Here is a 15670-nt window from a genome sequence, read left to right as displayed (position 1 = left end):
ATATATTACACCACAACTTCTAGTGCATTTGTCCGCGCTGTATGAAATGTAGTTGTCAATTGATTTGTCAGCATGTAACACATCCTTCTTTGAGTCCTTGGGCAGCGTGCATTGAAGCTTCCTCAATGGTGAGCTTTTTCAGGAAAGACTTTACCGTGGTTATTTTTATATATTATTGTTATTATTTTTTATTTATATTTGTTATCATTATTATTATCACTATTATTTATGTACTATTTTATACATATACATATATGTACGAAAAAAGCTGGAGTTCAGGAACCATGATGAAAAAAGTAAAAAGCACTGGACTCAGAAACAGATTATTTAATCCTGACATTTTGAACTCCCTCTGGGGATCATCCTCAGGGGTTACAATGGAGAGGCAGTTAATTCTCCTTTATATATAAAAAAGCAATGCATGTGGTACACTTGGCGGTCCACTGTTATCATGCACAAAGAAGACTTTGAGACAAAGTCCACCACTCTGCTCCAGGACAGAAATACCTGTGAGATTTTTGTCTTTAGATCTGTCACTGAAGCTGTAGAAAAAGGTTGAAGGGGAATTGAGAAAGCTAAAAGAAAAACAGTTATGGAAAAGGGGTGGAACAAGACGAGGCCAGGGGATTCCATCATTCCCTAGTTTTATGGATTACCTAAGGTGCACAATGACAGAGTACCTTTGAAACCCATCATTGCCTTCAGTGGGTCCCCCCCCCCCCCCATACAACTTAGCATTGATGATGACCAAATAAGTCAAGCCAGTGGTGGTGAACTTGTTGCAGATGTTGAAGAACTCAAATAAGTTCCTGGAGGAAATTTGAGGCATCAGTGTGAAGGAGGATGATGTGATGGTTTCGTTTGACGTAAGATATGTGTTTACATTGTTACCACAAGACCTGGTAAAGTCATCCATCCTGCTTGTGCTGAAGAGGATGTGGGGCTTCCTGGAAAACGAGAAACTATCACCAGAGGAACTGATGGGGTTGGTAAGTTGGTGCCTGGATTCTACCTTCTTCAGGTTCAGAGACATTGTTTACCATCAGAGAGTTGGGACTCCCATGATTTCATCTGTATCAGTAATACTAGCTGAAATCACCATGCAGTGCCTCGAGGAGGAGATCCTATTAGCAGTGCCAACATCCTTGAAGCTCTAGGTACGATATGTAGACAACATATTTGCAGTCCTGAAGGAAGGAGAGGTTGACAGTTTGCTCTTGCATCTCAGTTCTAAGAACGAGACTATCCAATTTGAGATGGAGTAGGAGGTGGAAGGTAAATTGCTGTTCCTGTATGTACTGGTGACACATAAAAGAAACTCATCAAGTTGTGTTTACAGGAAGTCAACGCACACCGACCACTTGTTGGGTTATGAGAACAACCACCCGGCATGTCACAAAAGGAATGTGGTGAAGATGTTGTGCAGCAGGGCAGAGAGAGTGTGTTGGTTGGCTCACTAAAAGAAGAGAACAGGCTGAGAAAGGTATTGCAGGCCAATGGGTACCCAATTCAAGTGGTGAAGAGGTGGATGGCACCACAAAGGGAAAATGACTGAAGTGCGATACCACAGACAACAAGGGTGATGATCCCTTATGTGAAGGGAGTTTCTGAGATTATGGCAAAACTGCTTTGGAGATGTGGGCTCAATGTGGCACATAAACCAAGCAAAACCTTACACGATGCTCTCATGAAGGCCAAAAATTGAGAGTGCAAGGATGGCCATGCAGGGTCAGTCTATGAGGTGAAGTGTATGGACTGCAACATGCACTACATTGGAGAGACTGGGAAAAAGCTGGCCACAAGACTGCAAGAACATCACAGAGCAGTGAACAGGAGGGACCAGAGTTCGGCAATATTCAAACATGACTTTGATTGGGGGGGTGCAGAGGTTTTGTAGAAAAGCAACAAGGTAGCAGGCTGTTTTTGGATGTGTGGGCTAGTGACAAAAACATAAATGGATCCACCACACTTAACCCTAATTTCAGATGGGCAAGGGAAAGGATGAGCAGGACAGACACCCGAGAGCAGGCGAGAACCTAGGAAAGGTTATGAGCAGGAACGGGAGGGGGGCTTTTCATCCACACCCACGCCAGGACAAAATCCCAGACATTTGGTCACTTTGGTAACTGTGACAAAAGAAAAGCAGCCTCTGAGGTGACCTTGCCAAGTGTACCACATATTTCATTTTTGTATATAAAGGACGCGTGCGCATGCATACACACACACACACAGATCTGAAAGAGAACAGCTTTCCTCACAGAGTAATAGACAGTTGGAACAAGTTAGATGAGAAAGTAGTGTGTGCAAAAACAATACATGAATTCAAAAATAGTTTAGATAAAATGAGATATGAAGACGGGCCACTACGAGCATAGCTCCCCTTCCCGTAAAATACAACTAGGTAAATACACACACACACACATATATATAATATATATATATATTCTGTAAGTCTTGAAATAGGTCTAAAATTTTTGTGATTTTCCTTTGTTGTTTTGCCTCTTATTATGAATGCGGTTTTCTCTTTCTGTTTTTTTAAATCAGGCATGGTTTTTGAGTGCTCATGACTGCCCCCCCCCCACTTATATTTTTTAAGGAGGCATATCCTACATCTTTGGCTGCCTTAGGTTAGTTGTAGGATAAAAAAATTTGGTTATGGTAGACTGAATAACATGATCAGGTGGGGTTTTGACATAAGTGTCCTGGCCCTTCTTTGTCTGGTGATTGGACCTGGTCGGCATGTGTAGGTTAATCTATTTTTCACATGATATGACACATTTTTACTCCCCTCATCCATTTTACCTAAATCAGCTTTTGATGCTTCCTTTTTCTTTTTGTCAGTAGTGTTATTTTCTGCTTCCTCTTCCTTTGAGATAAACTCTTGTAGATTTTTTAATAAGAGTTCATTATAGTTTTCGTATATTTGTCATTTAGGGTGGCCAGGCGTCCTGCTTTAGGCAGCACAGTCCAATTTTGTAGCACTGTGTCCTCCGTCATGTGCTACCTCAAGTAGGTCATCAATTTGTCCTTTTTTGGGCCTGTCAAAAAAAAAAGAATGATGTAGATTACATTAAGTATATTAAAACAGTGTGAATTGAAGGTCACAATAACCAATGATGTAATTTTATCATAATTTCATAAAGTTGCTCCTGGGTGCAACAAAGTGATTCCCAATACTTCTGAGATACTTTAATTTTTAGAAGGTGGTGCACCAGGTGGCACTTGACTTTTACAGTGATAACAATTATCAGAGGCTACTATCTAAACTAGAGGCATCAGATCTGGATCTGAATAAAGTGCATGAACTGCTGATGATGCAAGTGTGAACTATAGAAAACTTAACAGTATTTATAAAAGATAAAAATTGCTCAATAGAAGGTTTTTGCCTCAAACTGTCTGGCCTTGCACAGTGCAAGAAAATTTGCTGTAGCCAAACTGGAAATTGATACTGAGAATATAGTGCTCAAAGAGTATGTCCATTGGAGCTACCTCAACTAAAAGCAGCACAGTTGAAGGAATTCTGTAAACTTGTGGAGGTTGATAGCTGCAGTCTGTTCTGGCATGCAGTGACTACATGTCTTTCTCTTTTGCCAGCTATTGACAGAATACTTAAGTAGTGGTAAGTCCTAAAACATTATTTCCAGAGATTAGGAGTGTCCCAAGGTACTATGGAAGTGCTTTTGAAAATCTGTTTCATCCTCCTCAGTAATTCTTAAATCGATCTTTCACGCTATTGAAAAATGAAAAACCAAAAAGTTCAGCATAACATCAGTATTCAAGTTAATGTCTTAGCTGAAATGTTTTTTATTTATTTATTTTTTCACTTTGCAATCAACACCAAAGTTAGCCAGCTTCCACCAGATGAGTGTAAGAAATGTAAAACAGACTTCATTGTTTGCTATGAAAGAGCCATAAAGTACTTAAATGATGGGTATTATATCTCTGAAAGCAGCTTTGATAACAATGTCAAACTTTAGCCTAACACATGCCATACCTTTTGGAGAATTTTGTGATGCAGTCAAGGCCTGTAACTTTCATGATATATGGATGAAATATATGAATATTATGGGTTTGTGGAGGCAATTATCAATACTCCTGAGATGATAGAAAACCACAATGTGGAATGTCATCTCAAATTGTTCAGTAAATCTGAGGTGTCTTTCACTAAAATGAGGTAGGTGAGTGCTTATTTTTTCTCTATTACTTGTGGCAATGGTAACACCGAGTTTTTCCAATCACAAACTTGGATTGGAGAAACTAGAAAAACTGCAAGCGGACTCAGTCAAAGCAGAGCTCCGAATCTGTATGAACTTCTCAGAAGGAGGCCCAGCCTGACCAACAGAAAAACCTTGAAGATAGCAAGTAAAGGGGTGAAATACAAAAAAGAAATAGACTGCCATAATGGATGTACGTGGTAAGTAGGTTACTTCCTTTAGTTTGTGGAGAAGTTAATTTACTTGGCATACTGTAAGTTCTGTCGGGTAAAAGTTGATATTTCTTTCAGTTCTTTATGATACATGTATTACATTATATCTTTGACAAATCAACACTTTTGAGTATAATTTGTATATCACATACAACTTATATCCCAACCCCTCAATAAACACAGTTAAATTGAGTTAAAAGTAAATTTCGGCAAAAAAAAAAAAAAAATCACTGTTTACATTCTTCTTGGGGTGCCACTTCTGTACAACAATCCAATTTAAGAAGTTAACTTATCTCTCAATTCACTCTGCATTGATCATGATATTGTGACAAATAATACTTTTCTTTATATTCACTGCACAAGTCCACTTCACCCTAATTGAATACAAAGAATTGCTTTATAGTATGAGCAGTTATATAGTACAGACTTGAAAGAATCTTTGAGATTCCTGGGACATCAGTGAGATCCAGAAGTGGCATAGAATTTAGGAGGACAATAGTCATGCAGGTAATAAGCAAGTGTTATTATGTGTACCTGTCAATTGTATACATGCATCTATTGTGTGGTAGAGGCTATTTTTCTTATCTGTTCATAACTTGATGTTGCCTGGTCAGATGGTAGTTCGGATCATATGCAAGCACTGCCTATTTAGTAGGCAGAATATAGTCATGTCACAACACTTATTCATTGTTTACATTCTCACATGATAGGTATGCAATGACCATATATATATACAAAGCCACAAATGAGTTAATATGTTTATTAGGTTACTATATTCAAGGCTAGTTCTTTTCAATGTGAAGTTTGTGGGTAACAGGAGTATCATCCATTATTTGGAACTGGAGTACATCAAGTACATGCAGTGAAATGTCTCGAAAGAGGAACTGTAGCTTCAGAAAATATTAGTAATTTACTTTATATATGAAAGTTACAGAAATAACGTTATTCTCCATAACCTAACCAAAATGTAATCTTGTCTTTGTGATTTATGAGTAAGATAGCCATGGGCACAAATGATTTGTCTTGAAATATTAATTGTAATTAATTCTAAATGACTGAATAACCATAAATTAACTCCCATCATGGGACCCACCCCCCCCTCTCCGTCCCCTCATGCAGAAAAGGAGAAGACGGGGAGAAATCCCTTTGGGCTGCATCAAATTTTTGCTCATACATACTTCCTCACCCCCCATCCCCCACCCACTCCCCCCTCATGCATCACAGCATCATCTACACACAACCCCTCTCCATTCACCCCTATCTTCTGTCCTCTCCTGTTCTTCCTCCACAGACATTCCTCTCTTTTGTAATGCCTCTTTCACCCCATCCATCCATCTCATCCTAGGACGCCCCCTCATATTCACTCCTTCCACCTCTGCCTTCCACACTTCTTTTACTAATCTTTCTTCACTCATTCTTTCCATGTGTCCAAATCATTCTAATACTCTTTCATCAACCCTATCTCCCAGTTCCCTTTCCACCCCTGTTCTCCTCACCTCATTTCTCACTCTATCTAGCCTAGTAACCCCTATCATACTTCACAGACATTTCATCTCAAACACATTCAAACTCCTTTCTTCTCTGTTCCTTTCTCATGTTCCATGTTACTGCCCCATACAATGCTGTCGGCACAATCACTCCTTCATATAACCTCTTAGCATCCATTATCAGATGTCTATTTCTCATTACACTTTTCAATCCACCAAGGCATTTACTCGCTTCCCTCAATCTACATTCTACCTCCACCTCCACTCCTCCCTTTCCTGCCACATTCGCACCCAAGTATCTACAACCATCCACTTCCTCCAGTCTTTCACCTTTAATGCTCACCTCCAGCCTGCTGTCACTCTCTCCCCTTGTACATCTCATCACCTAATTTTGCTCACATTTATCTTCAGCTTCCTTCTTTCACACACCTCAAACTCAGTCACAAACTTCCTCAATTCTTCCTCTGATCCTGATACAAGCGCAGTGTCATCCGTAAACAACAACTGGCTCACCTCCCACTTTTCTCCCTTTTCTTCAATCATCTCCAACCCCTGACCCACTACCCTTGCATTCACGTCTTGCACCATCCCATCCATGTAAAGATTGAACAGCCAGGGCGACATAACACATCCCTGACGAAGTCCCACCTTTACCTCAAACCATTCACTCTCTCTATTTCTAATCCTAACACAAGCTCTACTACTCTTGTAAATGCTCTTGACTGATCATAATAGCTTTCCTCCTATCCCATATATCTGCAGTACCTCCCACAGTGCCTTCCTGTCTACCCTGTCATAAGCTTTTTCCAGATCCATAAAAGCCTAAAAAACATCCTTACCTTTTCCTATAGCTTTCTCACATATGTCTTACCACAAAGATCTGATCTACACAACCCCTACCTGTCCTAAACCCACACTGTTCCTCACCAATTACTCCCTCTGTTCCTCTCCTAATCCTCTCAATCAAGACCCTCCCATAAGCCTTCCCAACTACACTCAACAAGTTGATCCCTCTGAAACTACTACACTCACACTGTTTTAATGTAGTTTTAATGTTTCTTGGTGTGTGTGGGTGTTCTGCTATGTAGTGTAGCGGGTGTGATGTGTTTGTGGTGGCTGCAGCAAGTGTTTGTGTGCCTCTTATGTCGAGGTGGTCCTTGACTTTGAGGACTTTTGTTTCATGGTGTAAAACTACACCCAAAGACCTTTATTACGCACAGATACTCTCTTCTCTTCCTCCACAACCACCAAATACCAGCCTCCGGAAACATATTCATAATCATATCACTCACCGCTCCATTAACACACTGAAAGACAACACACTGCTGCATGCCAGACCCCCTGATATCCACCCTTCTGAATCCTCTCTCCCACGAAAGGACAGAGTCCACTTGGCCAGACTGCGATGCGGTCACCACCCAGCACTTCTAAGCTACCAGAAGAGGCTGGACGACCGTGTTGTGAACAGCTGCCCAGGATGTAACACTTCACCCTATACCATACAACACATAATGGAAGACTGCATTATACACAATCATGCACGCAAACAACACAACATACACTCTATAAAGGATTTGTGGGAAAACCCAGTTTCGGCTGTGGCCTTCCTTGGGGAGACGGGACTGCTCGGACAGACAGTCTAGGGAACGACAACAACAACAACTACACTCACACTTGTCCCCCTTTCTCTTGTAAAGCGGAACTATACAGGCACTCCTTCAGTCCTCCGGCACTCTACCCTCTCTCAAAGAAACATTAGACAACCTCACCAGCCAATCCACCATCACTGTACCTCCTTTCTTCAGACATTCTGCATGGCATCCATCCAGACCAGGTGCCTTACCTGCTCTCATCATCTTAACAGCTGCTTTCACTTCATCCTTCCCTATTTCTCCTCCATTTTCCTCACTCATTCCTCTCATTTTCTTTGCCCCTCCCACTGCAACTACCTTTCCCTCTATCTTCCTTCACACTTAGCAACTCCCTAAAATACTCTGCCCATCTTCCTCTTACACCCGTCTCCTCCGTTATAATGTCTCCATCTACACCTTTTATCTTTTCTTCTCTACTTGATTCGCCTCCTCTTCCTCTCTTAATTTCCTTCCAAATCATCTTTTTATTACTTTCAAAGTTTTCTGTCAAACTCTTACCCCACTTCACATCTGCTAAGGATTACAAAGGTGGAGCATGCCGAAAGGAGACCTTTTGGTCCATATCTAGGTCGGATGCGAAAATAATAATAATAATAATAATGATAATAATAGATTGATAGATGAAAACTATAATAATGTAAATAACAAATAAAATACATAAATGCATAGGTATAGTTAAATGATAAACAGGTAAATAGTAAATAATAATAAATTGACATATAACTATTAATAAATTAAAATCAGACAAATGATAACAAAACAAAAAAATAATATAAAATAAATTATAATCATTACAGCATCTTGCTTAGGTGTTTATCTAAATGATTTTTAAAGCTTCGAACTGAGCTACATTGCATTGCCTCTGCAGGAAGTTTATTCCATTCATTAACTACACGGTTGGCGAAGTTGTTTCTACTCACTTCCAAATTGAATCTATTTCCAGACAGTTTGAGACCATTGTTTCTTGTCTGATTCTCATTCAGTGTGAAAATTTGGTCACTTTTGATGTCAATTCCCTTTAGAATTTTAAAGACCTGTATCAAGTCACCTCTGAGTCTACGCTTTTTTTTTTTTTTTTGGGGGGGGGGGGACAGATTCATATGTTTTAGTCGATTTTCGTATGATTTATTTTTGATATTTGGAATCAGTTTTGTGGCTCGCCGTTGTACTTTTTCCAATCTGTCTAATGTCTTTAATGAAATTCAGTGACCATACGGAAACAGCATATTCCAAATGTGGACGAATTAACGATTTATAGAGCTTGTTAATGAAAGATGGACCTTTGAAGTCAAAAGATGGCGCAATCAGTCCTAGAATCTTATTTGCTTTCTCAGGGGCTGAAATATACTGCTTAGATAATTTGAGATCATTACTGATAATAAAAAATATAGAAAAAGACGATGAACACTTTTCAGAATTCATCGTCTTTTTCTATATCTTTAAAAAAAATCTCTAGGTTTTCTCAGAATGTTTCGCTCAGTGTTAATATGAAAAAGAAAAATTCAAAATTCATCGTCTTTTCTATATTAAAAAAAATCTCTACATGTGTTTAAGGATTTTTCAGAATGTTTCGCTCAGTGTTGATATGAACAGAATTGCCCAAATCATTGTATTTTTTTATATTTTGAAAATGTTCTCTCCACGTGTTTAAGGGTTTTCTCAATGTTTCGTTCAGTGTTATTATGAACTCAATTGTCAGAATGTTTCGCTCAGTGTTAAAATGAACATGATTGTCAAAATGTATCGTATTTTCTATACGAGTATTGTCCATATTTTCTCTACAAGTGTTTAAGGGTTTTCTCTTAATGTTTCACTTAGTTTTAATATTAAAACAATTGTCAAAAATCATCTTTTCTATATCTGTAAAGCATTTTTTCTGTACGCGTTTAAGGGATTTCTCAATGTTTCGTTCAGTGTTAATATGAACAATTTTCAAAATTCATCGTCTTTTCTATATTTAAAAAAATTCTCTGTTTTCTCAGAATGTTTCGCTCACTGTTAATATGAAAAATTTCAAAATTCATCGTCTTCTATGTCTAAAAAAATCCTTACACTTGTTTAAGGATTTTCTCAGAATGTTTCGCTCAGTGTTAATATGAATACAATTGTCAAAAATCATCGTATTTTCTATATTTTTAAAACATTTTTCTCCACGTGTTTAAGAATTTTCTTAGGATGTTTCCTCCAGTGTTGATATGAACATAATTGTCAGAATGCTTCGCTCAGTGTTAAAATGAACATAATAGTCAAAATTTATTGTATTATCTACATGAGTATTGTTCATATTTTCTCTACAAGTGTTTAAGGATATTTTCAAAATGTATCGCTCAGTGTTAATATGAACACAATTGTCAAAAATAATATTTTCTATATCTTTAAAGCATTTTTCTCTGCACGTGTTTAACGGTTTTCTGAGAATGTTTCGTTCAGTGTTAATATGAGCACTTTTCAAAATTCATCGTCTTTTCTATACTTTTAAAAAGTTTTTCTCTAGGTTTTCTCAATGGTTCGCTTAGTGTTAATATGAAAAAAAATCGTCTTTTCTATATTTAAGAAATTCTCTACATGTGTTTAAGGATTTTCTCAGAATGTTTCGCTCAGTGTTAATATCAACAGAATTGCCAAAAATTATTGTATTTTTTATATTTAAAAAAAATTCTCCACGTGTTTAAGGATTTTCTCAATGTTTCGTTCAGTGTTAATATGAACACAATTGTCAGAATGTTTCGCTCAGTGTTAAAATGAACATAATTGTCAAAATCTATCGTATTATCTATACGAGTGTTATTCATATTTTCTCTACCAGTGTTTAAGGGTTTTCTCATAATGTTTCGCTCAGTGTAAATATGAACACAATTGTCAAAAATAATATTTTCTAAATCTTTAAAGCATTTTTTCTGCACGTGTTTAAGAGATTTCTCAGAATGTTTGTACAGTGTTAATATGAACACTTCAAAATTCATCGTCTTTTCTATATTTTTAAAAGGTTTTTATCTAGGTTTTCTCATAATATTTCGCTCAGTGTTAATATGAAAACAGTTTTCAAAATTCATCGTCTTTTCTATATTAAAAAAATCTACGTGTGTTTAAGGATTTTCTCAGAATGTTTCGCTCAGTGTTAATATGAACACGTGTCAAAATTCATCGTATTTTCTATATGTTTAAAACCTTTTTCTCTTCACATGTTTAAAAATTTTCTCAGAATGTTTCGTTCATTGGTAATATGAACACAATTATCAGAATGTTTCGCTCACTGTTAAAACGAAGATAATTGTCAAAATTTATCGTATTTTCTAAACTATTTTTCATATTTTCTCTACAAGGGTTTTCTCAGAATATTTCGCTCAGTGTTAATACGAACACAATTGTCAAAAATCATCTTTTCTATACCTTTAGAGCATTGTTCTCTCCACGTGTGTAAGGGTTTTCATTCAATGTTGATATGAACAATTTTCAAAATTCATCGTCTTTTCTATATTTCGAAAAAGTTTGTAAGGTTTTCTCAGAATGTTTCGCTCACTGTTAATATGAAAACAATTTTCAAAATTCATCGTCTTTTCTATATTAAAAAACTTCTCTACACTTGTTTAAGGATTTTCTCATAGTGTTTCGCTCAGTGTTAATATGAACGCAATTGTCAAAATTAATCGTATTTTCTCTGTTTAAAACATTTTTCTCACCACGTGTTTAAGAATTTTCTCAGAATGTTTCGTTCAGTGTCAATATGAACACAATTGTCAAAATTCATCGTCTTTTCTATATTTTAAAACGTTTCTCTCTAAATGTATAGAAGGATTTTCTCAGAATGTTTCGCTCAGTTTTAATAAGAACACAGTTGTCAAAATTCATCGTCTTTTCTATATTCTTAAAACATTTTTCTTTCCACGGGCTTTCTCACAATTTTTCGTTCAGTGTTACGTAAGGCCACGAGCTGAACTGGAAATTTCGCTCCATGATACTATGACATCTTGATTTCCCTTTCAAGTCGTCATTAGGCAAAAACACAGTCCATTTCCATCTTCAAATGAGGTAAAAATACCGTCGATTTTCATCTTCACACTAGACAAATATACCGTCGATTTCCATCTTCACACTGGACAAAAATACCGTCGACTTCCATCTTCACACTTAAGCTAAAATATCGTCGATTTCCATCTTCACACTAGGCAAAAATACTGTCGATTTCTATCTACACACTATTCACACTAGGCAAAACTGCCGTCGATTTCCATCTACACACGAGGCAAAAATAACGTTGATTTCCATCTTCACACTAGGCAAAAATACCTCCGATATTCTCCTTCATACTAAGCAAAAATGACGTCGATTTACATATACACACTAAGCAAAATTACCGTTGATTTTCATGTACACACTAGGCAAAACTGCCGTCGATTTCCATCTTCGCACTAGGCAAAAATAACGTTGATTTCCATATACACACTAAGCAAAATTACAGTTGATTTTCATGTACACACTAGGCAAAACTGCCGTCGACTTCCATCTGCACACTTGGCAAAATACCGTCGATTTCCTCCTTTATACTAGGCAAAAATGACGTCGATTACCATCATCACGCTAGGCAAAAATACCGTCGATTTCCATCTTCACACTAGGCAAAATGACGTTGATTTCCATGTTCACACTAGGCAAAACTGCCGTCGATTTCCATCTTCACACTTGGCAAAAATACCGTCGATTTCCTCCATACCAGGCAAAAATGACGTCGATTTCTATCTTCACACTAGGCAAAAATGCCGTCGGATTTTGGTTTTCTATGTCGATGTCTTCCTTCACATTTGGCAGAAAAATCGTATATTTTTTATTCTACTCAAGAAAAAAAAAAGCCTTCAACGGGACAGAAATACCGTCAAAATCTACTTACATGGACTTCCTTCACACATGACAAAAATACAGTCGATATTTTTTACCCCAAAACCCGTAAAGGTGTTTTGTCCCTTGAGAATATAAATAAATAAATGAATAAATAAACATAAAAATACAAATAGAATAAAGAAAAAATAAAAGAATAAATAAAAAACAAATCACATAAAACGCAATATGTAAATAAGTAAATAAATAGATCAATAGAATTGTTAAACAAAATCAACTTTTACCCTTACACTGCCGTATTCTTGCGCATTGTTTCATGATTTTTTTTAGCTTAGGGTAAAAGCATAATCATTACTTCATTTAGTTTATGTCTTGCCAAAACGATGCTTACTATCTAATTAATATAGCAAAAAATTGCCATGCTTATGCATACTGTTGTTTTGGAGAAATAATGCAAAATATTGGAATAATTTGAGTGAAAATAGGCTATTAGCAACTCGACGGCAGTGCTGGAATATGATTGGCTAAATCATATCGTCATACTGAATTTAGATCTTGACTAATTTCGAGGGGATTATGCCGTTGAAAAACGAACATGCGTGTTTTGAATAATATATGTACTGTATATATATATTTATATATATACATATATATGTATATATATATATATATACACATAACCCTTATCCTCCCGAAATAATGATAAATTGTGAAAATGAAACGTCAGGACCCGATACTCATGAATAAAAATTCACGTAAATACCTTTCCATCAAATAAAGTATTTCCCTGTAATACGTTATGATACTGCAGAACACGACAAACAAATAATAATGGAATATTAGACGGAAAAGTAAAGAGAGGAAACGAAACGAAAGGAGGGTCGGCTTTCAGCGACTACAGCACTATCTCCCTCAACCTTGGATACAGTACCTACCATCCGGAAAGAGAGGAGAAAGCGCATCTGTCTCTAGCACACATTTCAACGACAAATGATTGGAGCTAAAGAGATGCTAGATGGTGACGTATAGATTCATAAATTGATTTTACATTTTCAAATTATAAATATAAAGAAATACACCTTTAGAATATATCATTTCAAATAATATAAGAATTAGTAAAAGTTGAAAATGATAACTTCCAATACAGTAATAACTACTGCCATCCCTTTCTAGTAGGGGTATGAATTACAATTCATAACAATGCAACATTATATCATGAAGGAACTAATACAGACAGACGAGAAATTAACAATTTCCATTACATCGCATTCGCATTCATAGATTTGTATAAGCTAGTGCGTATTAATGTTACTCTTCCAGTTAACTCAGCATCATCGTGCCTAAAGCAACTGAAAACCTACTTGTGTAACAGTAGCGGTGACAAACGTACCAGTAATCTTGGAGTATTAAACATCAATTCCCAAAGAGCAAAGATGTTAGACAGGGATGATTATCGATGCATTTTCTGCCAACTATAGGAATAGGCGTATCATTTTAAAGTAGGTGGAACGATGTATTTCGCGAGTTTCTCTTTTTATTGTTATCATTATTATTATTTTAACTTTATCTGTTTATGGTTGAAATCCATGAAATGTCAAAACATCAAGAATATACTGGCTTTTTCATATGAAGGACACTGAATGAAGAAAACATGTATTTCTCTCTGTTTTTAAAACTATTCTTAAGGAACAACTTGCAATTAAGTTTAGCAAGAGGGTTACATTTTTGTTATCGAAATATGTAAATAGTTTCTAGGGAAGTGCTTATGTTTCAAAAGTGTTTATTCAGCTATATATGAATTTCATTTTCATTCATATAAATGTTTTACAGACCGTAAAACCTTTTTGTTTTTGTTTTTATTTCAATTTTTGTTTATTCGACAATTGAAGAAATATAGCCTACTTCAAGTAATGTTTCATGAAGTAATTTACACAGACGTATATGCTACGTGGGTTAAAAGGGTGATTAGATGCCAGGGCCCACAATACTATATAAGAAGCTTTTGAATTTCCACACTGGCCCTGAATTTCCTATGGCATGTACTGCATGATGAATTGGTCACGTTAAAAATATACACTTGATTTCCTTCCTTACCCAATTACATAATTTGATGATTGACAGATAATAATACCCCATTCATAGACATTTAATTCAGCTGAAGAAACCCTAGTCACAGCATGCAGAGCATGTAGAGGGGGTTTTGATTACAATCCTGTCCAAAGTACCGTGTAATTTTTTACAACCTAAGTGGAATAGCAGCTCGGTGAAGTGATGATAATAGACTTCCAGCAGTGGGTTTGGAAACTCGATATACCTCACTCGAACAATAGATAAGTGAGGTTAGAAAATCAACTTTTTTTTTTACCGGGATCAAAACAGCATGGTATGCTTCCCATGTCCAGATGTTCGTGAATGGTCATCATCTGAGTTTATTTTCTGAGACCCCCCCCCACCTCGTCAACATGTTGAGTCCCTCCTCAGCCCCCAACAAAAAATCCTAGCAGAGCTCCCGTCAGGGCGGTGCCCCTGGACCCCACCAAGGATCCTTGGCCGGCCCCTTTGACCCCATGGCGGACCTTGGACTACGCCTTTCGGATTGCCGCTAACGCGGAAATTATAGTACTATAAGCCACCCCAAAATTTTGCTCAGCCCCCCCTTAGCCTCCCCAACTAAAAATTCCTGGCGCCGCCGCTGCAAATTATAATGTGGATTTCAAAGACTGCATTTCCTAGGTTTGACCTTACTATTCTAAACGCCTAACTGTTGTTTGGTAAAATCTCAAGGAGCATGAGGTCCAATTAAAGATCTATTTAATTATTGCCCATCATTACGTACAAATGGTTACACAATAATAATATCAAACAATAGAAAGCGATAGAAACACGCAGAGATCAAGGATACATTAGAAATGCATATATATAGATTACGTAAACACAATGTGTTATACTGGTCATTCAACATAAACGATGTTAAAACATGTAGGAACCACAAAAAAGTGTTACTTCGCTATGCGATCTACAGTCAATTAATGTGCACTATAGCAGCGGAATAGGAGTAAAGAAATCAACGACGGAGTAGCCATTGCTGTAAGATGCAGGCTTGAAGCATAAAATAGTACCGCGCTTGGAAGATTCAATACCAACCGTACATATAGAAACAAACAGAGGCCCCTTTGAGTATAAGAAAAAGGAAACTAAAACACATAGGCCCAGATTTCCCAATTTACATTTGACAGATTCCTTGAAGATGTCTCAAACAGACGAAAACGGTC

Source organism: Oratosquilla oratoria, chromosome 12 (assembly GCF_046742065.1).
Source record: "Oratosquilla oratoria isolate Oo_2021 chromosome 12, ASM4674206v1, whole genome shotgun sequence".
Taxonomy (NCBI): domain Eukaryota; kingdom Metazoa; phylum Arthropoda; class Malacostraca; order Stomatopoda; family Squillidae; genus Oratosquilla; species Oratosquilla oratoria.
Note: the sequence above shows the minus strand (reverse complement) of the source record.